The 23,534-nt window shown below is 55.0% G+C and overlaps 9 non-coding genes across 9 annotated transcripts; all 9 read left to right on the forward strand.

Moving 5' to 3' along the window:
- The first annotated feature begins 2,417 nt into the window (after positions 1-2,417).
- On the forward strand, positions 2,418-2,490 carry trnav-aac (transfer RNA valine (anticodon AAC)). Its single transcript has one exon. It is a non-coding gene; the product is annotated as a tRNA-Val (tRNA).
- A 3,820-nt stretch (positions 2,491-6,310) lies between these two features.
- Positions 6,311-6,383, forward strand: trnav-aac (transfer RNA valine (anticodon AAC)). The gene has a single exon. It is a non-coding gene; the product is annotated as a tRNA-Val (tRNA).
- Positions 6,384-9,186: 2,803 nt separating this feature from the next.
- trnaf-gaa (transfer RNA phenylalanine (anticodon GAA)) lies at positions 9,187-9,259 on the forward strand. Its single transcript has one exon. It is a non-coding gene; the product is annotated as a tRNA-Phe (tRNA).
- A 109-nt stretch (positions 9,260-9,368) lies between these two features.
- Positions 9,369-9,441, forward strand: trnav-aac (transfer RNA valine (anticodon AAC)). The gene has a single exon. It is a non-coding gene; the product is annotated as a tRNA-Val (tRNA).
- A 3,136-nt stretch (positions 9,442-12,577) lies between these two features.
- Positions 12,578-12,650, forward strand: trnaf-gaa (transfer RNA phenylalanine (anticodon GAA)). The gene has a single exon. It is a non-coding gene; the product is annotated as a tRNA-Phe (tRNA).
- Positions 12,651-12,759: 109 nt separating this feature from the next.
- Positions 12,760-12,832, forward strand: trnav-aac (transfer RNA valine (anticodon AAC)). Its single transcript has one exon. It is a non-coding gene; the product is annotated as a tRNA-Val (tRNA).
- A 1,358-nt stretch (positions 12,833-14,190) lies between these two features.
- Positions 14,191-14,263, forward strand: trnav-cac (transfer RNA valine (anticodon CAC)). The gene has a single exon. It is a non-coding gene; the product is annotated as a tRNA-Val (tRNA).
- Positions 14,264-17,073: 2,810 nt separating this feature from the next.
- On the forward strand, positions 17,074-17,145 carry trnae-uuc (transfer RNA glutamic acid (anticodon UUC)). Its single transcript has one exon. It is a non-coding gene; the product is annotated as a tRNA-Glu (tRNA).
- Positions 17,146-21,010: 3,865 nt separating this feature from the next.
- trnav-cac (transfer RNA valine (anticodon CAC)) lies at positions 21,011-21,083 on the forward strand. The gene has a single exon. It is a non-coding gene; the product is annotated as a tRNA-Val (tRNA).
- Positions 21,084-23,534: the final 2,451 nt, after the last annotated feature.

The following is a 23,534-nucleotide window of genomic DNA, read 5'->3' on the forward strand; positions in this document are numbered from 1 at the left end:
TTTGCCTCCTGCTTTCCAAAAGATCAGCACCGTGTACGAAGGAGCCGCATTAAAACCACTCGAACGTGCAAAACGCGCGAGAAGAGGGGGCGCTTGTTTCCAACCGAAGACTTCTCGCGTGTGAGACGAGCTGATCATCGCTGCAGGAGGTGGGAGGGTTACTCTGGTAGACAGGGCTGACCTTCGGCAATAGGATTTATACTCTCCAAGATGATATTTGCACTTTCTGGAGAGGCGATTTTCTCCACTTCAGTAGCCCGATTTCGTCGATTGCGTGGAGAGGGCTGTAGAATGTGGCGCCGCTTTTCCTGCTCCGTCCATGACAGGCGTGCTGGTCTCTGGAGAGAGAGCACGGTCCATCAGCGCACTCCAATAAAGGCACTGGAAGCAGCTGAATCGCATTGGCGAAGCTCAGCACTGGGCCGCTGGGAAGGGTTTGCTACCGTTTCCGTAGTGTAGTGGTTATCACGTTTGCCTCCCACGCGAAAAGTCAATGGTTCGAAACTGGGCGGAAACAGACCGGCTTCTTTTGTCGCCACGCACAAAAGGGGATTGGGGATTCGCCTAGCGCTGTGATCGCACAGACCCACTCACCTCTTAGTGTGGCGGGATCTGCACAGTGCATGTCGCAGCGCATCCTGCTTTCACTCCAATGCGCGTCCTGATGTACCCCAGTCTCCCGCGTGACAGGTGGGGATAATCACCACTATACTAACGAGGAAGACATCACACCCTTCGACCCCCGGCATCGTGTCCCGACCCACCGTGCTGGAAGCCGACGCGTGCTGTGATTCCTTTACGGAGCAGAAATGACAACCGAGGAGCCGAGAGATCATTTCAGCATTTCGCGTCTGAACAGAAAACACAAACGACCAACTCGGAATGACTTGCCTTTGACGCTTATCAAAGCGTTCTTTGTGCATCGAACAGACCCACTCACCTCTTAGTGTGGCGGGATCTGCACAGTGCATGTCGCAGCGCTTCCTGCTTTCACTTCAATGTGCTTTCTGATGTCGAGTCGTGTGCCGTGCGGAGGCTCTGAAAGCGAGAGCAATGAAAAGGTGCACGACGCTGTGAAAGAAAACAGAGAAGTGAAAGGCAGTCCTTTCTCTAAGGAGGTAAAAGAAAAGCTTTCTACTCCCCGTCGGGGAATCGAACCCCGGTCTCACGCGTGACAGGCAAGGATACTCGCCACTATACTAACGAGGAAGACATCACACCCTTCGATTCCCGGCATCGTGTCCCGACCCAGCGTGCTGGAAGGCGACGCGTGCTGTGATTCCTTTACGGAGCAGAAATGACAACCGAGGAGCCGAGAGATCATTTCAGCATTTCGCGTCTGAACGGAAAACACAAACGACCAACTCGGAATGACTTGCTTTTGACGCTTTTCAAAGCGTTCTTTGTGCACGACGACTGCGCCGCCTAGCAGATACAAATGGGTTGTACAACTCTGAACTAGCAAATGGAAGAGGGCTAAGCCCCCTCTCTTTTAGCCCAGGTTCGATCTGTCTCCCAGAATCACCAGGGCGCACGCACACACACACACCCGTGCCGTTGAAGTGCTCTGCTTCATTTCTAAGGGCAACTCAACATTCACTCCTACCCCGAGAACAGAAAAGACAGCGTCCGCAGCAACAACAGCTCAGGTCTCTGCACAGGAACTAAGCTGCCCCCATCTCCTCTGCTCTGCGGCTCCTGTGGAGTGGAGTCCTGCCTGGAGCCGTGTTTGCAGGCGGCGGCTCCCCGCGCTCTGTCTGTGCGTCGTGTCCAAGAGCTCCTGGGAGGAAGAGAGAGCCCTCCCACTCGGGGGCTTTTCCACGGTCTGTGTGAGGAGGGGCGGGTGTGTCCAGTAGCTTATCGAGCGGAAGCCTGGGGCGGCGGAGAGCTGTGATCGTGCAGACCTTGAGGTGTCACCTCTTTGTCTGCTTTCCCGCCCCCCCTCCGCCCAAGCTCTGCTCCAGAGTAGCCCGGCAACCCCTCACACCTGCACGTGTCACAACCTAAGGTGTGGTCATGAGACACCCATGGGGTGCTGTTCTGTTCTTGCTAATTGTTTCCTGCCCGTCGCAGGCAGGAGTCCATGCGAGGAAGATGCGCTGGACAGAGCTCAGAGGGCGCAGCTGGGTGGCTTTCCTTCTGAGTGACGTTCCTGCAACACTCTCCCGCTCCTCTTGGTGCGCTCATGCCGCAACACAGGAAGGCTGGAGCAGGTGGCTGTGGGCTCTGTGCACTGCCGAAATAGCTCAGTTGGGAGAGCGTTAGACTGAAGATCTAAAGGTCCCTGGTTCGATCCCGGGTTTCAGCATTTTGTTTCATCGCGCCCTTTGTTCCTCTCTCCAGCGCCCCCTGCCTAAAGTGACGCTTCCCTTTCTCAGCCCGAAACGCAAGCGAGACACCAGCAGCAATCCCTGCAGGTTTCCGTAGTGTAGCGGCTATCACGTTCGCCTAACACGCGAAAGGTCCCCGGTTCGAGACCGGGCGGAAACAGCCTCTTGTTGCACGCTCCTGTACTTCACAGAGGTCTTGAGCGACCGGTCATTTGTTCCCAATGTATTTCCGGTGCCTTCATGCACTCTTGTACCAAACGCACGTTCCTTCTCTACGCGGAGCCGATCATTTGCAATTGGGCCTGTGCCGACAGACCAGGACGAGCTCTGTCGGCTCAAAAGCAGCGCAGGACCTGCAAGAACAACAGAAAGATTAGTATCCAGTGAGCCCAAGATCTCATCAAGAATCGGCTCCAGCAACAGGGCTGGGCGCATTGTTCCATTCTCCGACCACTCTCGGTGTAAACAAGTCCCTCCTGGTCTCTGCTTGAAATGCACTTTCCTGCGTTTGCTTTGGTGTAACTGGCTTCCCCTGCATGGGCGAATGTGAAGAAGATCCTTAGTAAGTCGTTGAAGAAAACCGAGAAGAGGTCGGAGTGGCCTCTGTCGTTCATCAACGATCCAGTCAGGCAGTACTCCTCTGTAAAGCGCCGTTCGTTCACATCGATTGGCTTTCTTTTGCCTTCATTCGCGCAAGTAGTAAAAGTAGACGCCCCTATTCTGCCGTGACCCGGATTCGAACCGGGGTTGTTGCGGCCACAACGCAAAGTACTGACCACTATACGATCACGGCGAGTTACCGATACACACATGGTAGGGCGGAAAAGGCTGTGCTCTCTTCGTGTGACCTAATTCGGAAAAGTCCTGACGTTGCATTTCAACTGAGCCCCAGTATACATCGACCCTTCGACACTCTGAGTGACAACTCTCTTGCGTGTTTTCTCATATTTATGTAGTTTGCTTGCATGATGCCCGGAACAGCGGGGTTGTGTGCTCCCATATGGTCTAGCGGTTAGGATTCCTGGTTTTCACCCAGGCGGCCCGGGTTTGACTCCCGGTATGGGAACGTGTCAGTTTTGCCTCCTGCTTTCCAAAAGATCAGCACCGTGTACGAAGGAGCCGCATTAAAACCACTCGAACGTGCAAAACGTGCGAGAAGAGGGGGCGCTTGTTTCCAACCGAAGACTTCTCGCGTGTGAGACGAGCTGATCATCGCTGCAGGAGGTGGGAGGGTTACTCTGGTAGACAGGGCTGACCTTCGGCAATAGGATTTATACTCTCCAAGATGATATTTGCACTTTCTGGAGAGGCGATTTTCTCCACTTCAGTAGCCCGATTTCGTCGATTGCGTGGAGAGGGCTGTAGAATGTGGCGCCGCTTTTCCTGCTCCGTCCATGACAGGCGTGCTGGTCTCTGGAGAGAGAGCACGGTCCATCAGCGCACTCCAATAAAGGCACTGGAAGCAGCTGAATCGCATTGGCGAAGCTCAGCACTGGGCCGCTGGGAAGGGTTTGCTACCGTTTCCGTAGTGTAGTGGTTATCACGTTTGCCTCCCACGCGAAAAGTCAATGGTTCGAAACTGGGCGGAAACAGACCGGCTTCTTTTGTCGCCACGCACAAAAGGGGATTGGGGATTCGCCTAGCGCTGTGATCGCACAGACCCACTCACCTCTTAGTGTGGCGGGATCTGCACAGTGCATGTCGCAGCGCATCCTGCTTTCACTCCAATGCGCGTCCTGATGTACCCCAGTCTCCCGCGTGACAGGTGGGGATAATCACCACTATACTAACGAGGAAGACATCGCACCCTTCGACCCCCGGCATCGTGTCCCGACCCACCGTGCTGGAAGCCGACGCGTGCTGTGATTCCTTTACGGAGCAGAAATGACAACCGAGGAGCCGAGAGATCATTTCAGCATTTCGCGTCTGAACAGAAAACACAAACGACCAACTCGGAATGACTTGCCTTTGACGCTTATCAAAGCGTTCTTTGTGCATCGAACAGACCCACTCACCTCTTAGTGTGGCGGGATCTGCACAGTGCATGTCGCAGCGCTTCCTGCTTTCACTTCAATGTGCTTTCTGATGTCGAGTCGTGTGCCGTGCGGAGGCTCTGAAAGCGAGAGCAATGAAAAGGTGCACGACGCTGTGAAAGAAAACAGAGAAGTGAAAGGCAGTCCTTTCTCTAAGGAGGTAAAAGAAAAGCTTTCTACTCCCCGTCGGGGAATCGAACCCCGGTCTCACGCGTGACAGGCAAGGATACTCGCCACTATACTAACGAGGAAGACGTCACACCCTTCGATCCCCGGCATCGTGTCCCGACCCACCGTGCTGGAAGCCGACGCGTGCTGTGATTCCTTTACGGAGCAGAAATGACAACCGAGGAGCCGAGAGATCATTTCAGCATTTCGCGTCTGAACAGAAAACACAAACGACCAACTCGGAATGACTTGCCTTTGACGCTTATCAAAGCGTTCTTTGTGCATCGAACAGACCCACTCACCTCTTAGTGTGGCGGGATCTGCACACTGCATGTCGCAGCGCTTCCTGCTTTCACTTCAATGTGCTTTCTGATGTCGAGTCGTGTGCCGTGCGGAGGCTCTGAAAGCGAGAGCAATGAAAAGGTGCACGACGCTGTGAAAGAAAACAGAGAAGTGAAAGGCAGTCCTTTCTCTAAGGAGGTAAAAGAAAAGCTTTCTACTCCCCGTCGGGGAATCGAACCCCGGTCTCACGCGTGACAGGCAAGGATACTCGCCACTATACTAACGAGGAAGACATCACACCCTTCGATCCCCGGCATCGTGTCCCGACCCAGCGTGCTGGAAGGCGACGCGTGCTGTGATTCCTTTACGGAGCAGAAATGACAACCGAGGAGCCGAGAGATCATTTCAGCATTTCGCGTCTGAACGGAAAACACAAACGACCAACTCGGAATGACTTGCTTTTGACGCTTTTCAAAGCGTTCTTTGTGCACGACGACTGCGCCGCCTAGCAGATACAAATGGGTTGTACAACTCTGAACTAGCAAATGGAAGAGGGCTAAGCCCCCTCTCTTTTAGCCCAGGTTCGATCTGTCTCCCAGAATCACCAGGGCGCACGCACACACACACACCCGTGCCGTTGAAGTGCTCTGCTTCATTTCTAAGGGCAACTCAACATTCACTCCTACCCCGAGAACAGAAAAGACAGCGTCCGCAGCAACAACAGCTCAGGTCTCTGCACAGGAACTAAGCTGCCCCCATCTCCTCTGCTCTGCGGCTCCTGTGGAGTGGAGTCCTGCCTGGAGCCGTGTTTGCAGGCGGCGGCTCCCCGCGCTCTGTCTGTGCGTCATGTCCAAGAGCTCCTGGGAGGAAGAGAGAGCCCTCCCACTCGGGGGCTTTTCCACGGTCTGTGTGAGGAGGGGCGGGTGTGTCCAGTAGCTTATCGAGCGGAAGCCTGGGGCGGCGGAGAGCTGTGATCGTGCAGACCTTGAGGTGTCACCTCTTTGTCTGCTTTCCCGCCCCCCCTCCGCCCAAGCTCTGCTCCAGAGTAGCCCGGCAACCCCTCACACCTGCACGTGTCACAACCTAAGGTGTGATCATGAGACACCCATGGGGTGCTGTTCTGTTCTTGCTAATTGTTTCCTGCCCGTCGCAGGCAGGAGTCCATGCGAGGAAGATGCGCTGGACAGAGCTCAGAGGGCACAGCTGGGTGGCTTTCCTTCTGAGTGACGTTCCTGCAACACTCTCCCGCTCCTCTTGGTGCGCTCATGCCGCAACACAGGAAGGCTGGAGCAGGTGGCTGTGGGCTCTGTGCACTGCCGAAATAGCTCAGTTGGGAGAGCGTTAGACTGAAGATCTAAAGGTCCCTGGTTCGATCCCGGGTTTCAGCATTTTGTTTCATCGCGCCCTTTGTTCCTCTCTCCAGCGCCCCCTGCCTAAAGTGACGCTTCCCTTTCTCAGCCCGAAACGCAAGCGAGACACCAGCAGCGGTCCCTGCAGGTTTCCGTAGTGTAGCGGCTATCACGTTCGCCTAACACGCGAAAGGTCCCCGGTTCGAGACCGGGCGGAAACAGCCTCTTGTTGCACGCTCCTGTACTTCACAGAGGTCTTGAGCGACCGGTCATTTGTTCCCAATGTATTTCCGGTGCCTTCATGCACTCTTGTACCAAACGCACGTTCCTTCTGTACGCGGAGCCGATCATTTGCAATTGGGCTGTGCCGACAGACCAGGACGAGCTCTGTCGGCTCAAAAGCAGCGCAGGACCTGCAAGAACAACAGAAAGATTAGTATCCAGTGAGCCCAAGATCTCATCAAGAATCGGCTCCAGCAACAGGGCTGGGCGCATTGTTCCATTCTCCGACCACTCTCGGTGTAAACAAGTCCCTCCTGGTCTCTGCTTGAAATGCACTTTCCTGCGTTTGCTTTGGTGTAACTGGCTTCCCCTGCATGGGCGAATGTGAAGAAGATCCTTAGTAAGTCGTTGAAGAAAACCGAGAAGAGGTCGGAGTGGCCTCTGTCGTTCATCAACGATCCAGTCAGGCAGTACTCCTCTGTAAAGCGCCGTTCGTTCACATCGATTGGCTTTCTTTTGCCTTCATTCGCGCAAGTAGTCAAAGCAGACGCCCCTATTCTGCCGTGACCCGGATTCGAACCGGGGTTGTTGCGGCCACAACGCAAAGTACTGACCACTATACGGTCACGGCGAGTTACCGTTACACACATGGTAGGGCGGAAAAGGCTGTGCTCTCTTCGTGTGACCTAATTCGGAAAAGTCCTGACGTTGCATTTCAACTGAGCCCCAGTATACATCGACCGTTCGACACTCTGAGTGACAACTCTCTTGCGTGTTTTCTCATATTTATGTAGTTTGCTTGCATGATGCCCGGAACAGCGGGGTTGTGTGCTCCCATATGGTCTAGCGGTTAGGATTCCTGGTTTTCACCCAGGCGGCCCGGGTTTGACTCCCGGTATGGGAACGTGTCAGTTTTGCCTCCTGCTTTCCAAAAGATCAGCACCGTGTACGAAGGAGCCGCATTAAAACCACTCGAACGTGCAAAACGCGCGAGAAGAGGGGGCGCTTGTTTCCAACCGAAGACTTCTCGCGTGTGAGACGAGCTGATCATCGCTGCAGGAGGTGGGAGGGTTACTCTGGTAGACAGGGCTGACCTTCGGCAATAGGATTTATACTCTCCAAGATGATATTTGCACTTTCTGGAGAGGCGATTTTCTCCACTTCAGTAGCCCGATTTCGTCGATTGCGTGGAGAGGGCTGTAGAATGTGGCGCCGCTTTTCCTGCTCCGTCCATGACAGGCGTGCTGGTCTCTGGAGAGAGAGCACGGTCCATCAGCGCACTCCAATAAAGGCACTGGAAGCAGCTGAATCGCATTGGCGAAGCTCAGCACTGGGCCGCTGGGAAGGGTTTGCTACCGTTTCCGTAGTGTAGTGGTTATCACGTTTGCCTCACACGCGAAAAGTCCCTGGTTCAAAACTGGGCGGAAACAGACCGGCTTCTTTTGTCGCCACGCACAAAAGGGGATTGGGGATTCGCCTAGCGCTGTGATCGAACAGACCCACTCACCTCTTAGTGTGGCGGGATCTGCACAGTGCATGTCGCAGCGCTTCCTGCTTTCACTTCAATGTGCTTTCTGATGTCGAGTCGTGTGCCGTGCGGAGGCTCTGAAAGCGAGAGCAATGAAAAGGTGCACGACGCTGTGAAAGAAAACAGAGAAGTGAAAGGCAGTCCTTTCTCTAAGGAGGTAAAAGAAAAGCTTTCTACTCCCCGTCGGGGAATCGAACCCCGGTCTCACGCGTGACAGGCAAGGATACTCGCCACTATACTAACGAGGAAGACATCACACCCTTCGATCCCCGGCATCGTGTCCCGACCCAGCGTGCTGGAAGGCGACGCGTGCTGTGATTCCTTTACGGAGCAGAAATGACAACCGAGGAGCCGAGAGATCATTGCAGCATTTCGCGTCTGAACGGAAAACACAAACGACCAACTCGGAATGACTTGCTTTTGACGCTTTTCAAAGCGTTCTTTGTGCACGACGACTGCGCCGCCTAGCAGATACAAATGGGTTGTACAACTCTGAACTAGCAAATGGAAGAGGGCTAAGCCCCCTCTCTTTTAGCCCAGGTTCGATCTGTCTCCCAGAATCACCAGGGCGCACGCACACACACACACCCGTGCCGTTGAAGTGCTCTGCTTCATTTCTAAGGGCAACTCAACATTCACTCCTACCCCGAGAACAGAAAAGACAGCGTCCGCAGCAACAACAGCTCAGGTCTCTGCACAGGAACTAAGCTGCCCCCATCTCCTCTGCTCTGCGGCTCCTGCGGAGTGGAGTCCTGCCTGGAGCCGTGTTTGCAGGCGGCGGCTCCCCGCGCTCTGTCTGTGCGTCGTGTCCAAGAGCTCCTGGGAGGAAGAGAGAGCCCTCCCACTCGGGGGCTTTTCCACGGTCTGTGTGAGGAGGGGCGGGTGTGTCCAGTAGCTTATCGAGCGGAAGCCTGGGGCGGCGGAGAGCTGTGATCGTGCAGACCTTGAGGTGTCACCTCTTTGTCTGCTTTCCCGCCCCCCCTCCGCCCAAGCTCTGCTCCAGAGTAGCCCGGCAACCCCTCACACCTGCACGTGTCACAACCTAAGGTGTGGTCATGAGACACCCATGGGGTGCTGTTCTGTTCTTGCTAATTGTTTCCTGCCCGTCGCAGGCAGGAGTCCATGCGAGGAAGATGCGCTGGACAGAGCTCAGAGGGCACAGCTGGGTGGCTTTCCTTCTGAGTGACGTTCCTGCAACACTCTCCCGCTCCTCTTGGTGCGCTCATGCCGCAACACAGGAAGGCTGGAGCAGGTGGCTGTGGGCTCTGTGCACTGCCGAAATAGCTCAGTTGGGAGAGCGTTAGACTGAAGATCTAAAGGTCCCTGGTTCGATCCCGGGTTTCGGCATTTTGTTTCATCGCGCCCTTTGTTCCTCTCTCCAGCGCCCCCTGCCTAAAGTGACGCTTCCCTTTCTCAGCCCGAAACGCAAGCGAGACACCAGCAGCGGTCCCTGCAGGTTTCCGTAGTGTAGCGGCTATCACGTTCGCCTAACACGCGAAAGGTCCCCGGTTCGAGACCGGGCGGAAACAGCCTCTTGTTGCACGCTCCTGTACTTCACAGAGGTCTTGAGCGACCGGTCATTTGTTCCCAATGTATTTCCGGTGCCTTCATGCACTCTTGTACCAAACGCACGTTCCTTCTGTACGCGGAGCCGATCATTTGCAATTGGGCTGTGCCGACAGACCAGGACGAGCTCTGTCGGCTCAAAAGCAGCGCAGGACCTGCAAGAACAACAGAAAGATTAGCATCCAGTGAGCCCAAGATCTCATCAAGAATCGGCTCCAGCAACAGGGCTGGGCGCATTGTTCCATTCTCCGACCACTCTCGGTGTAAACAAGTCCCTCCTGGTCTCTGCTTGAAATGCACTTTCCTGCGTTTGCTTTGGTGTAACTGGCTTCCCCTGCATGGGCGAATGTGAAGAAGATCCTTAGTAAGTCGTTGAAGAAAACCGAGAAGAGGTCGGAGTGGCCTCTGTCGTTCATCAACGATCCAGTCAGGCAGTACTCCTCTGTAAAGCGCCGTTCGTTCACATCGATTGGCTTTCTTTTGCCTTCATTCGCGCAAGTAGTAAAAGTAGACGCCCCTATTCTGCCGTGACCCGGATTCGAACCGGGGTTGTTGCGGCCACAACGCAAAGTACTGACCACTATACGATCACGGCGAGTTACCGATACACACATGGTAGGGCGGAAAAGGCTGTGCTCTCTTCGTGTGACCTAATTCGGAAAAGTCCTGACGTTGCATTTCAACTGAGCCCCAGTATACATCGACCCTTCGACACTCTGAGTGACAACTCTCTTGCGTGTTTTCTCATATTTATGTAGTTTGCTTGCATGATGCCCGGAACAGCGGGGTTGTGTGCTCCCATATGGTCTAGCGGTTAGGATTCCTGGTTTTCACCCAGGCGGCCCGGGTTTGACTCCCGGTATGGGAACGTGTCAGTTTTGCCTCCTGCTTTCCAAAAGATCAGCACCGTGTACGAAGGAGCCGCATTAAAACCACTCGAACGTGCAAAACGCGCGAGAAGAGGGGGCGCTTGTTTCCAACCGAAGACTTCTCGCGTGTGAGACGAGCTGATCATCGCTGCAGGAGGTGGGAGGGTTACTCTGGTAGACAGGGCTGACCTTCGGCAATAGGATTTATACTCTCCAAGATGATATTTGCACTTTCTGGAGAGGCGATTTTCTCCACTTCAGTAGCCCGATTTCGTCGATTGCGTGGAGAGGGCTGTAGAATGTGGCGCCGCTTTTCCTGCTCCGTCCATGACAGGCGTGCTGGTCTCTGGAGAGAGAGCACGGTCCATCAGCGCACTCCAATAAAGGCACTGGAAGCAGCTGAATCGCATTGGCGAAGCTCAGCACTGGGCCGCTGGGAAGGGTTTGCTACCGTTTCCGTAGTGTAGTGGTTATCACGTTTGCCTCCCACGCGAAAAGTCAATGGTTCGAAACTGGGCGGAAACAGACCGGCTTCTTTTGTCGCCACGCACAAAAGGGGATTGGGGATTCGCCTAGCGCTGTGATCGCACAGACCCACTCACCTCTTAGTGTGGCGGGATCTGCACAGTGCATGTCGCAGCGCATCCTGCTTTCACTCCAATGCGCGTCCTGATGTACCCCAGTCTCCCGCGTGACAGGTGGGGATAATCACCACTATACTAACGAGGAAGACATCACACCCTTCGACCCCCGGCATCGTGTCCCGACCCACCGTGCTGGAAGCCGACGCGTGCTGTGATTCCTTTACGGAGCAGAAATGACAACCGAGGAGCCGAGAGATCATTTCAGCATTTCGCGTCTGAACAGAAAACACAAACGACCAACTCGGAATGACTTGCCTTTGACGCTTATCAAAGCGTTCTTTGTGCATCGAACAGACCCACTCACCTCTTAGTGTGGCGGGATCTGCACACTGCATGTCGCAGCGCTTCCTGCTTTCACTTCAATGTGCTTTCTGATGTCGAGTCGTGTGCCGTGCGGAGGCTCTGAAAGCGAGAGCAATGAAAAGGTGCACGACGCTGTGAAAGAAAACAGAGAAGTGAAAGGCAGTCCTTTCTCTAAGGAGGTAAAAGAAAAGCTTTCTACTCCCCGTCGGGGAATCGAACCCCGGTCTCACGCGTGACAGGCAAGGATACTCGCCACTATACTAACGAGGAAGACGTCACACCCTTCGATCCCCGGCATCGTGTCCCGACCCAGCGTGCTGGAAGGCGACGCGTGCTGTGATTCCTTTACGGAGCAGAAATGACAACCGAGGAGCCGAGAGATCATTTCAGCATTTCGCGTCTGAACGGAAAACACAAACGACCAACTCGGAATGACTTGCTTTTGACGCTTTTCAAAGCGTTCTTTGTGCACGACGACTGCGCCGCCTAGCAGATACAAATGGGTTGTACAACTCTGAACTAGCAAATGGAAGAGGGCTAAGCCCCCTCTCTTTTAGCCCAGGTTCGATCTGTCTCCCAGAATCACCAGGGCGCACGCACACACACACACCCGTGCCGTTGAAGTGCTCTGCTTCATTTCTAAGGGCAACTCAACATTCACTCCTACCCCGAGAACAGAAAAGACAGCGTCCGCAGCAACAACAGCTCAGGTCTCTGCACAGGAACTAAGCTGCCCCCATCTCCTCTGCTCTGCGGCTCCTGTGGAGTGGAGTCCTGCCTGGAGCCGTGTTTGCAGGCGGCGGCTCCCCGCGCTCTGTCTGTGCGTCGTGTCCAAGAGCTCCTGGGAGGAAGAGAGAGCCCTCCCACTCGGGGGCTTTTCCACGGTCTGTGTGAGGAGGGGCGGGTGTGTCCAGTAGCTTATCGAGCGGAAGCCTGGGGCGGCGGAGAGCTGTGATCGTGCAGACCTTGAGGTGTCACCTCTTTGTCTGCTTTCCCGCCCCCCCTCCGCCCAAGCTCTGCTCCAGAGTAGCCCGGCAACCCCTCACACCTGCACGTGTCACAACCTAAGGTGTGGTCATGAGACACCCATGGGGTGCTGTTCTGTTCTTGCTAATTGTTTCCTGCCCGTCGCAGGCAGGAGTCCATGCGAGGAAGATGCGCTGGACAGAGCTCAGAGGGCGCAGCTGGGTGGCTTTCCTTCTGAGTGACGTTCCTGCAACACTCTCCCGCTCCTCTTGGTGCGCTCATGCCGCTGGAGCAGGTGGCTGTGGGCTCTGTGCACTGCCGAAATAGCTCAGTTGGGAGAGCGTTAGACTGAAGATCTAAAGGTCCCTGGTTCGATCCCGGGTTTCGGCATTTTGTTTCATCGCGCCCTTTGTTCCTCTCTCCAGCGCCCCCTGCCTAAAGTGACGCTTCCCTTTCTCAGCCCGAAACGCAAGCGAGACACCAGCAGCGGTCCCTGCAGGTTTCCGTAGTGTAGCGGCTATCACGTTCGCCTAACACGCGAAAGGTCCCCGGTTCGAGACCGGGCGGAAACAGCCTCTTGTTGCACGCTCCTGTACTTCACAGAGGTCTTGAGCGACCGGTCATTTGTTCCCAATGTATTTCCGGTGCCTTCATGCACTCTTGTACCAAACGCACGTTCCTTCTGTACGCGGAGCCGATCATTTGCAATTGGGCTGTGCCGACAGACCAGGACGAGCTCTGTCGGCTCAAAAGCAGCGCAGGACCTGCAAGAACAACAGAAAGATTAGCATCCAGTGAGCCCAAGATCTCATCAAGAATCGGCTCCAGCAACAGGGCTGGGCGCATTGTTCCATTCTCCGACCACTCTCGGTGTAAACAAGTCCCTCCTGGTCTCTGCTTGAAATGCACTTTCCTGCGTTTGCTTTGGTGTAACTGGCTTCCCCTGCATGGGCGAATGTGAAGAAGATCCTTAGTAAGTCGTTGAAGAAAACCGAGAAGAGGTCGGAGTGGCCTCTGTCGTTCATCAACGATCCAGTCAGGCAGTACTCCTCTGTAAAGCGCCGTTCGTTCACATCGATTGGCTTTTTTTTGCCTTCATTCGCGCAAGTAGTAAAAGCAGACGCCCCTATTCTGCCGTGACCCGGATTCGAACCGGGGTTGTTGCGGCCACAACGCAAAGTACTGACCACTATACGGTCACGGCGAGTTACCGATACACACATGGTAGGGCGGAAAAGGCTGTGCTCTCTTCGTGTGACCTAATTCGGAAAAGTCCTGACGTTGCATTTCAACTGAGCCCCAGTATACATCGACCGTTCGACACTCTGAGTGACAACTCTCTTGCGTGTTTTCTCATATTTATGTAGTTTGCTTGCATGATGCCCGGAACAGCGGGGTTGTGTGCTCCCATATGGTCTAGCGGTTAGGATTCCTGGTTTTCACCCAGGCAGCCCGGGTTTGACTCCCGGTATGGGAACGTGTCAGTTTTGCCTCCTGCTTTCCAAAAGATCAGCACCGTGTACGAAGGAGCCGCATTAAAACCACTCGAACGTGCAAAACGCGCGAGAAGAGGGGGCGCTTGTTTCCAACCGAAGACTTCTCGCGTGTGAGACGAGCTGATCATCGCTGCAGGAGGTGGGAGGGTTACTCTGGTAGACAGGGCTGACCTTCGGCAATAGGATTTATACTCTCCAAGATGATATTTGCACTTTCTGGAGAGGCGATTTTCTCCACTTCAGTAGCCCGATTTCGTCGATTGCGTGGAGAGGGCTGTAGAATGTGGCGCCGCCTTTCCTGCTCCGTCCATGACAGGCGTGCTGGTCTCTGGAGAGAGAGCACGGTCCATCAGCGCACTCCAATAAAGGCACTGGAAGCAGCTGAATCGCATTGGCGAAGCTCAGCGCTGGGCCGCTGGGCAGGGATTGCCACCGTTTCCGTAGTGTAGTGGTTATCACGTTCGCCTCACACGCGAAAGGTCCCCGGTTCGAAACCGGGCGGAAACAGACCGGCTTCCTTTGTCGGCACGCACAAAAGGGGATTGGGGATTCGCCTAGCGCAGTGATCGAACAGACCCACTCACCTCTTAGTGTGGCGGGATCTGCACAGTGCATGTCGCAGCGCATCCTGCTTTCACTTCAATGCGCGTCCTGATGTACCCCAGTCTCCCGCGTGACAGGTGCGGATAATCACCACTATACTAACGAGGAAGACATCGCTCTCTCCGACCCCCGGCATCGTGTCCCGACCCACCGTGCTGGAAGCCGACGCCTGCTGTGATTCCTTTACGGAGCAGAAATGACAACCGAGGAGCCGAGAGATCATTTCAGCATTTCGCGTCTGAACAGAAAACACAAACGACCAACTCGGAATGATTTGCCTTTGATGCTTTCAAAGCGTTCTTTGTGCATCGAACAGACCCACTCACCTCTTAGTGTGGCGGGATCTGCACAGTGCATGTCGCAGCGCTTCCTGCTTTCACTTCAATGTGCTTCCTGATGTCGAGTCGTGTGCCGTGCGGAGGCTCTGAAAGCGAGAGCAATGAAAAGGTGCACGGCGCTGTGAAAGAAAACAGAGAAGTGAAAGGCAGTCCTTTCTCTAAGGAGGTAAAAGAAAAGCTTTCTACTCCCCGTCAGGGAACCGAACCCTGGTCTCCCGCGTGACAGGCAGGGATACTTGCCACTATACTAACGAGGAAGACACCGCACTCTCCGATCCTCGGCATCGTGTCCCGACCCAGCGTGCTGGAAGGCGACGCGTGCTGTGATTCCTTTACGGAACAGAAATGACAACCGAGGAGCCGAGAGATCATGTCAGCATTTCGCGTCTGAACGGAAAACACAAACGACCAACTCGGAATGACTTGCTTTTGACGCTTTTCAAAGCGTTCTTTGTGCACGACGACTGCGCCGCCTAGCAGATACAGATGGGTTGTACAACTCTGAACTAGCAAATGGAAGAGGGCTAAGCCCCCTCTCTTTTAGCCCAGGTTCGATCTGTCTCCCAGAATCACCAGGGCGCACGCACACACACCCGTGCCGTTGAAGTGCTCTGCTTCATTTCTAAGGGCAACTCAACATTCACTCCTACCCCGAGAACAGAAAAGACAGCGTCCGCAGCAACAACAGCTCAGGTCTCTGCACAGGAGCTAAGCTGCCCCCATCTCCTCTGCTCTGCGGCTCCTGCGGAGTGGAGTCCTGCCTGGAGCCGTGTTTGCAGGCGGCGGCTCCCCGCGCTCTGTCTGTGCGTCCAAGAGCTCCTGGGAGGAAGAGAGAGCCCTCCCACTCGGGGGCTTTTCCACGGTCTGTGTGAGGAGGGGCGGGTGTGTCCAGTAGCTTATCGAGCGGAAGCCTGGGGCGGCGGAGAGCTGTGATCGTGCAGACCTTGAGGTGTCACCTCTTTGTCTGCTTTCCCGCCCCCCCTCCGCCCAAGCTCTGCTCCAGAGTAGCCCGGCAACCCCTCACACCTGCACGTGTCACAACCTAAGGTGTGGTCATGAGACACCCATGGGGTGCTGCTCTGTTCTTGCTAATTGTTTCCTGCCCGTCGCAGGCAGGAGTCCATGCGAGGAAGATGCGCTGGACAGAGCTCAGAGGGCACAGCTGGGTGGCTTTCCTTCTGAGTGACGTTCCTGCAACACTCTCCCGCTCCTCTTGGTGCGCTCATGCCGCAACACAGGAAGGCTGGAGCAGGTGGCTGTGGGCTCTGCGCACTGCCGAAATAGGTCAGTTGGGAGAGCGTTAGACTGAAGATCTAAAAGTCCCTGGTTTGATCCCGGGTTTCGGCATTTTGTTTCATCGCGCCCTTTGTTCCTCTCTCCAGCGCCCCCTGCCTAAAGTGACGCTTCCCTTTCTCAGCCCGAAACGCAAGCGAGACACCAGCAGCGGTCCCTGCAGGTTTCCGTAGTGTAGCGGCTATCACGTTCGCCTCACACGCGAAAGGTCCCCGGTTCGGGACCGGGCGGAAACAGCCTCTTTTTGCACGCTCCTGTACTTCACAGAGGTCTTGAGCGACCGGTCATTTGTTCCCAATGTATTTCCGGTGCCTTCATGCACTCTTGTACCAAACGCACGTTCCTTCTGTACGCGGAGCCGATCATTTGCAATTGGGCTGTGCCGACAGACCAGGACGAGCTCTGTCGGCTCAAAAGCAGCGCAGGACCTGCAACAACAACAGAAAGATTAGCATCCAGCGGGGGCCTCTTAGTGAGCCCAAGATCTCATCAAGAATCGGCTCCAGCAACAGGGCTGGGCGCATTGTTCCATTCTCCGACCACTCTCGGTGTAAACAAGTCCCTCCTGGTCTCTGCTTGAAATGCACTTTCCTGCGTTTGCTTTGGTGTAACTGGCTTCCCCTGCATGGGCGAATGTGAAGAAGATCCTTAGTAAGTCATTGAAGAAAACCGAGAAGAGGTCAGAGTGGCCTCTGTCGTTCATCAACGATCCAGTCAGGCAGTACTCCTCTGTAAAGCGCCGTTCGTTCACATCGATTGGCTTTTTTTTGCCTTCATTCGCGCAAGTAGTCAAAGCAGACGCCCCTATTCTGCCGTGACCCGGATTCGAACCGGGGTTGTTGCGGCCACAACGCAAAGTACTGACCACTATACGATCACGGCGAGTTACCGATACCCACGTGGCAGGCCGGAAAAGGCTGTGCTCTCTTCGTGTGACCTAATTCGGAAAAGTCCTGATGTTGCATTTCAACTGAGCCCCAGTATACATCGACCCTTCGACACTCTGAGTGACAACTCTCTTGCGCGTTTTCTCATATTTATGTAGTTTGCTTGCATGATGCCCGGAACAGCAGGGGTGTGTGCTCCCATATGGTCTAGCGGTTAGGATTCCTGGTTTTCACCCAGGCGGCCCGGGTTCGACTCCCGGTATGGGAACGTGTCAGTTTTGCCTCCTGCTTTCCAAAAGATCAGCACCGTGTACGAAGGAGCCGCATTAAAACCACTCGAACGTGCAAAACGCGCGAGAAGAGGGGGCGCTTGTTTCCAACCGAAGACTTCTCGCGTGTGAGACGAGCTGATCATCCCTGCAGGAGGTGGGAGGGTTACTCTGGTAGACAGGGCTGACCTTCGGCAATAGGATTTATACTCTCCAAGATGATATTTGCACTTTCTGGAGAGGCGATTTTCTCCACTTCAGTAGCCCGATTTCGTCGATTGCGTGGAGAGGGCTGTAGAATGTGGCGCCGCCTTTCCTGCTCCGTCCATGACAGGCGTGCTGGTCTCTGGAGAGAGAGCACGGTCCATCAGCGCACTCCAATAAAGGCACTGGAAGCAGCTGAATCGCATTGGCGAAGCTCAGCGCTGGGCCGCTGGGCAGGGATTGCCACCGTTTCCGTAGTGTAGTGGTTATCACGTTCGCCTCACACGCGAAAAGTCCCCGGTTCGAAACCGGGCGGAAACAGACCGGCTTCCTTTGTCGGCACGCACAAAAGGGGATTGGGGATTCGCCTAGCGCAGTGATCGAACAGACCCACTCACCTCTTAGTGTGGCGGGATCTGCACAGTGCATGTCGCAGCGCATCCTGCTTTCACTTCAATGCGCGTCCTGATGTACCCCAGTCTCCCGCGTGACAGGTGCGGATAATCACCACTATACTAACGAGGAAGACATCGCTCTCTCCGACCCCCGGCATCGTGTCCCGACCCACCGTGCTGGAAGCCGACGCCTGCTGTGATTCCTTTACGGAGCAGAAATGACAACCGAGGAGCCGAGAGATCATTTCAGCATTTCGCGTCTGAACAGAAAACACAAACGACCAACTCGGAATGATTTGCCTTTGATGCTTTCAAAGCGTTCTTTGTGCGTCGAACAGACCCACTCACCTCTTAGTGTGGCGGGATCTGCACAGTGCATGTCGCAGCGCTTCCTGCTTTCACTTCAATGTGCTTCCTGATGTCGAGTCGTGTGCCGTGCGGAGGCTCTGAAAGCGAGAGCAATGAAAAGGTGCACGGCGCTGTGAAAGAAAACAGAGAAGTGAAAGGCAGTCCTTTCTCTAAGGAGGTAAAAGAAAAGCTTTCTACTCCCCGTCAGGGAATCGAACCCTGGTCTCCCGCGTGACAGGCGGGGATACTTGCCACTATACTAACGAGGAAGACACCGCACTCTCCGATCCTCGGCATCGTGTCCCGACCCAGCGTGCTGGAAGGCGACGCGTGCTGTGATTCCTTTACGGAACAGAAATGACAACCGAGGAGCCGAGAGATCATGTCAGCATTTCGCGTCTGAACGGAAAACACAAACGACCAACTCGGAATGACTTGCTTTTGACGCTTTTCAAAGCGTTCTTTGTGCACGACGACTGCGCCGCCTAGCAGATACAGATGGGTTGTACAACTCTGAACTAGCAAATGGAAGAGGGCTAAGCCCCCTCTCTTTTAGCCCAGGTTCGATCTGTCTCCCAGAATCACCAGGGCGCACGCACACACACACACCCGTGCCGTTGAAGTGCTCTGCTTCATTTCTAAGGGCAACTCAACATTCACTCCTACCCCGAGAACAGAAAAGACAGCGTCCGCAGCAACAACAGCTCAGGTCTCTGCACAGGAGCTAAGCTGCCCCCATCTCCTCTGCTCTGCGGCTCCTGCGGAGTGGAGTCCTGCCTGGAGCCGTGTTTGCAGGCGGCGGCTCCCCGCGCTCTGTCTGTGCGTCCAAGAGCTCCTGGGAGGAAGAGAGAGCCCTCCCACTCGGGGGCTTTTCCACGGTCTGTGTGAGGAGGGGCGGGTGTGTCCAGTAGCTTATCGAGCGGAAGCCTGGGGCGGCGGAGAGCTGTGATCGTGCAGACCTTGAGGTGTCACCTCTTTGTCTGCTTTCCCGCCCCCCCTCCGCCCAAGCTCTGCTCCAGAGTAGCCCGGCAACCCCTCACACCTGCACGTGTCACAACCTAAGGTGTGGTCATGAGACACCCATGGGGTGCTGCTCTGTTCTTGCTAATTGTTTCCTGCCCCTCGCAGGCAGGAGTCCATGCGAGGAAGATGCGCTGGACAGAGCTCAGAGGGCACAGCTGGGTGGCTTTCCTTCTGAGTGACGTTCCTGCAACACTCTCCCGCTCCTCTTGGTGCGCTCATGCCGCAACACAGGAAGGCTGGAGCAGGTGGCTGTGGGCTCTGCGCACTGCCGAAATAGGTCAGTTGGGAGAGCGTTAGACTGAAGATCTAAAAGTCCCTGGTTTGATCCCGGGTTTCGGCATTTTGTTTCATCGCGCCCTTTGTTCCTCTCTCCAGCGCCCCCTGCCTAAAGTGACGCTTCCCTTTCTCAGCCCGAAACGCAAGCGAGACACCAGCAGCGGTCCTTGCAGGTTTCCGTAGTGTAGCGGCTATCTCGTTCGCCTCACACGCGAAAGGTCCCCGGTTCGAGACCGGGTGGAAACAGCCTCTTTTTGCACGCTCCTGTACTTCACAGAGGTCTTGAGCGACCGGTCATTTGTTCCCAATGTATTTCCGGTGCCTTCATGCACTCTTGTACCAAACGCACGTTCCTTCTGTACGCGGAGCCGATCATTTGCAATTGGGCTGTGCCGACAGACCAGGACGAGCTCTGTCGGCTCAAAAGCAGCGCAGGACCTGCAACAACAACAGAAAGATTAGCATCCAGCGGGGGCCTCTTAGTGAGCCCAAGATCTCATCAAGAATCGGCTCCAGCAACAGGGCTGGGCGCATTGTTCCATTCTCCGACCACTCTCGGTGTAAACAAGTCCCTCCTGGTCTCTGCTTGAAATGCACTTTCCTGCGTTTGCTTTGGTGTAACTGGCTTCCCCTGCATGGGCGAATGTGAAGAAGATCCTTAGTAAGTCATTGAAGAAAACCGAGAAGAGGTCAGAGTGGCCTCTGTCGTTCATCAACGATCCAGTCAGGCAGTACTCCTCTGTAAAGCGCCGTTCGTTCACATCGATTGGCTTTTTTTTGCCTTCATTCGCGCAAGTAGTCAAAGCAGACGCCCCTATTCTGCCGTGACCCGGATTCGAACCGGGGTTGTTGCGGCCACAACGCAAAGTACTGACCACTATACGATCACGGCGAGTTACCGATACCCACGTGGCAGGCCGGAAAAGGCTGTGCTCTCTTCGTGTGATCTAATTCGGAAAAGTCCTGACGTTGCATTTCAACTGAGCCCCAGTATACATCGACCCTTCGACACTCTGAGTGACAACTCTCTTGCGCGTTTTCTCATATTTATGTAGTTTGCTTGCATGATGCCCGGAACAGCAGGGGTGTGTGCTCCCATATGGTCTAGCGGTTAGGATTTCTGGTTTTCACCCGGGCGGCCTGGGATCGACTCCCGGTATGGGAAACTGTCAGTTTTGCCTCCTGCTTTCCAAAAGATCAGCACCGTGTACGAAGGAGCCGCATTAAAACCACTCGAACGTGCAAATCGCGCGAGAAGAGGGGGCGCTTGTTTCCAACCGAAGACTTCTCGCGTGTGAGACGAGCTGATCATCCCTGCAGGAGGTGGGAGGGTTACTCTGGTAGACAGGGCTGACCTTCGGCAATAGGATTTATACTCTCCAAGATGATATTTGCACTTTCTGGAGAGGCGATTTTCTCCACTTCAGTAGCCCGATTTCGTCGATTGCGTGGAGAGGGCTGTAGAATGTGGCGCCGCCTTTCCTGCTCCGTCCATGACAGGCGTGCTGGTCTCTGGAGAGAGAGCACGGTCCATCAGCGCACTCCAATAAAGGCACTGGAAGCAGCTGAATCGCATTGGCGAAGCTCAGCGCTGGGCCGCTGGGCAGGGATTGCCACCGTTTCCGTAGTGTAGTGGTTATCACGTTCGCCTCACACGCGAAAGGTCCCCGGTTCGAAACCGGGCGGAAACAGACGGGCTTCCTTTGTCGGCACGCACAAAAGGGGATTGGGGATTCGCCTAGCGCAGTGATCGAACAGACCCACTCACCTCTTAGTGTGGCGGGATCTGCACAGTGCATGTCGCAGCGCATCCTGCTTTCACTTCAATGCGCGTCCTGATGTACCCCAGTCTCGCGCGTGACAGGTGCGGATAATCACCACTATACTAACGAGGAAGACATCGCTCTCTCCGACCCCCGGCATCGTGTCCCGACCCACCGGCTGGAAGCCGACGCCTGCTGTGATTCCTTTACGGAGCAGAAATGACAAACGACCAACTCGGAATGATTTGCCTTTGATGCTTTCAAAGCGTTCTTTGTGCATCGAACAGACCCACTCACCTCTTAGTGTGGCGGGATCTGCACAGTGCATGTCGCAGCGCTTCCTGCTTTCACTTCAATGTGCTTCCTGATGTCGAGTCGTGTGCCGTGCGGAGGCTCTGAAAGCGAGAGCAATGAAAAGGTGCACGGCGCTGTGAAAGAAAACAGAGAAGTGAAAGGCAGTCCTTTCTCTAAGGAGGTAAAAGAAAAGCTTTCTACTCCCCGTCAGGGAATCGAACCCTGGTCTCCCGCGTGACAGGCGGGGATACTTGCCACTATACTAACGAGGAAGACACCGCACTCTCCGATCCTCGGCATCGTGTCCCGACCCAGCGTGCTGGAAGGCGACGCGTGCTGTGATTCCTTTACGGAACAGAAATGACAACCGAGGAGCCGAGAGATCATGTCAGCATTTCGCGTCTGAACGGAAAACACAAACGACCAACTCGGAATGACTTGCTTTTGACGCTTTTCAAAGCGTTCTTTGTGCACGACGACTGCGCCGCCTAGCAGATACAGATGGGTTGTACAACTCTGAACTAGCAAATGGAAGAGGGCTAAGCCCCCTCTCTTTTAGCCCAGGTTCGATCTGTCTCCCAGAATCACCAGGGCGCACGCACACACACACACCCGTGCCGTTGAAGTGCTCTGCATCATTTCTAAGGGCAACTCAACATTCACTCCTACCCCGAGAACAGAAAAGACAGCGTCCGCAGCAACAACAGCTCAGGTCTCTGCACAGGAGCTAAGCTGCCCCCATCTCCTCTGCTCTGCGGCTCCTGCGGAGTGGAGTCCTGCCTGGAGCCGTGTTTGCAGGCGGCGGCTCCCCGCGCTCTGTCTGTGCGTCCAAGAGCTCCTGGGAGGAAGAGAGAGCCCTCCCACTCGGGGGCTTTTCCACGGTCTGTGTGAGGAGGGGCGGGTGTGTCCAGTAGCTTATCGAGCGGAAGCCTGGGGCGGCGGAGAGCTGTGATCGTGCAGACCTTGAGGTGTCACCTCTTTGTCTGCTTTCCCGCCCCCCCTCCTCCCAAGCTCTGCTCCAGAGTAGCCCGGCAACCCCTCACACCTGCACGTGTCACAACCTAAGGTGTGGTCATGAGACACCCATGGGGTGCTGCTCTGTTCTTGCTAATTGTTTCCTGCCCCTCGCAGGCAGGAGTCCATGCGAGGAAGATGCGCTGGACAGAGCTCAGAGGGCACAGCTGGGTGGCTTTCCTTCTGAGTGACGTTCCTGCAACACTCTCCCGCTCCTCTTGGTGCGCTCATGCCGCAACACAGGAAGGCTGGAGCAGGTGGCTGTGGGCTCTGCGCACTGCCGAAATAGGTCAGTTGGGAGAGCGTTAGACTGAAGATCTAAAAGTCCCTGGTTTGATCCCGGGTTTCGGCATTTTGTTTCATCGCGCCCTTTGTTCCTCTCTCCAGCGCCCCCTGCCTAAAGTGACGCTTCCCTTTCTCAGCCCGAAACGCAAGCGAGACACCAGCAGCGGTCCTTGCAGGTTTCCGTAGTGTAGCGGCTATCTCGTTCGCCTCACACGCGAAAGGTCCCCGGTTCGAGACCGGGTGGAAACAGCCTCTTTTTGCACGCTCCTGTACTTCACAGAGGTCTTGAGCGACCGGTCATTTGTTCCCAATGTATTTCCGGTGCCTTCATGCACTCTTGTACCAAACGCACGTTCCTTCTGTACGCGGAGCCGATCATTTGCAATTGGGCTGTGCCGACAGACCAGGACGAGCTCTGTCGGCTCAAAAGCAGCGCAGGACCTGCAACAACAACAGAAAGATTAGCATCCAGCGGGGGCCTCTTAGTGAGCCCAAGATCTCATCAAGAATCGGCTCCAGCAACAGGGCTGGGCGCATTGTTCCATTCTCCGACCACTCTCGGTGTAAACAAGTCCCTCCTGGTCTCTGCTTGAAATGCACTTTCCTGCGTTTGCTTTGGTGTAACTGGCTTCCCCTGCATGGGCGAATGTGAAGAAGATCCTTAGTAAGTCATTGAAGAAAACCGAGAAGAGGTCAGAGTGGCCTCTGTCGTTCATCAACGATCCAGTCAGGCAGTACTCCTCTGTAAAGCGCCGTTCGTTCACATCGATTGGCTTTTTTTTGCCT

This window comes from Atractosteus spatula, unplaced genomic scaffold (assembly GCF_055471065.1).
Source record: "Atractosteus spatula isolate fAtrSpa1 unplaced genomic scaffold, fAtrSpa1.hap1 Scaffold_41, whole genome shotgun sequence".
NCBI classification, from domain to species: Eukaryota; Metazoa; Chordata; class Actinopteri; order Semionotiformes; family Lepisosteidae; genus Atractosteus; species Atractosteus spatula.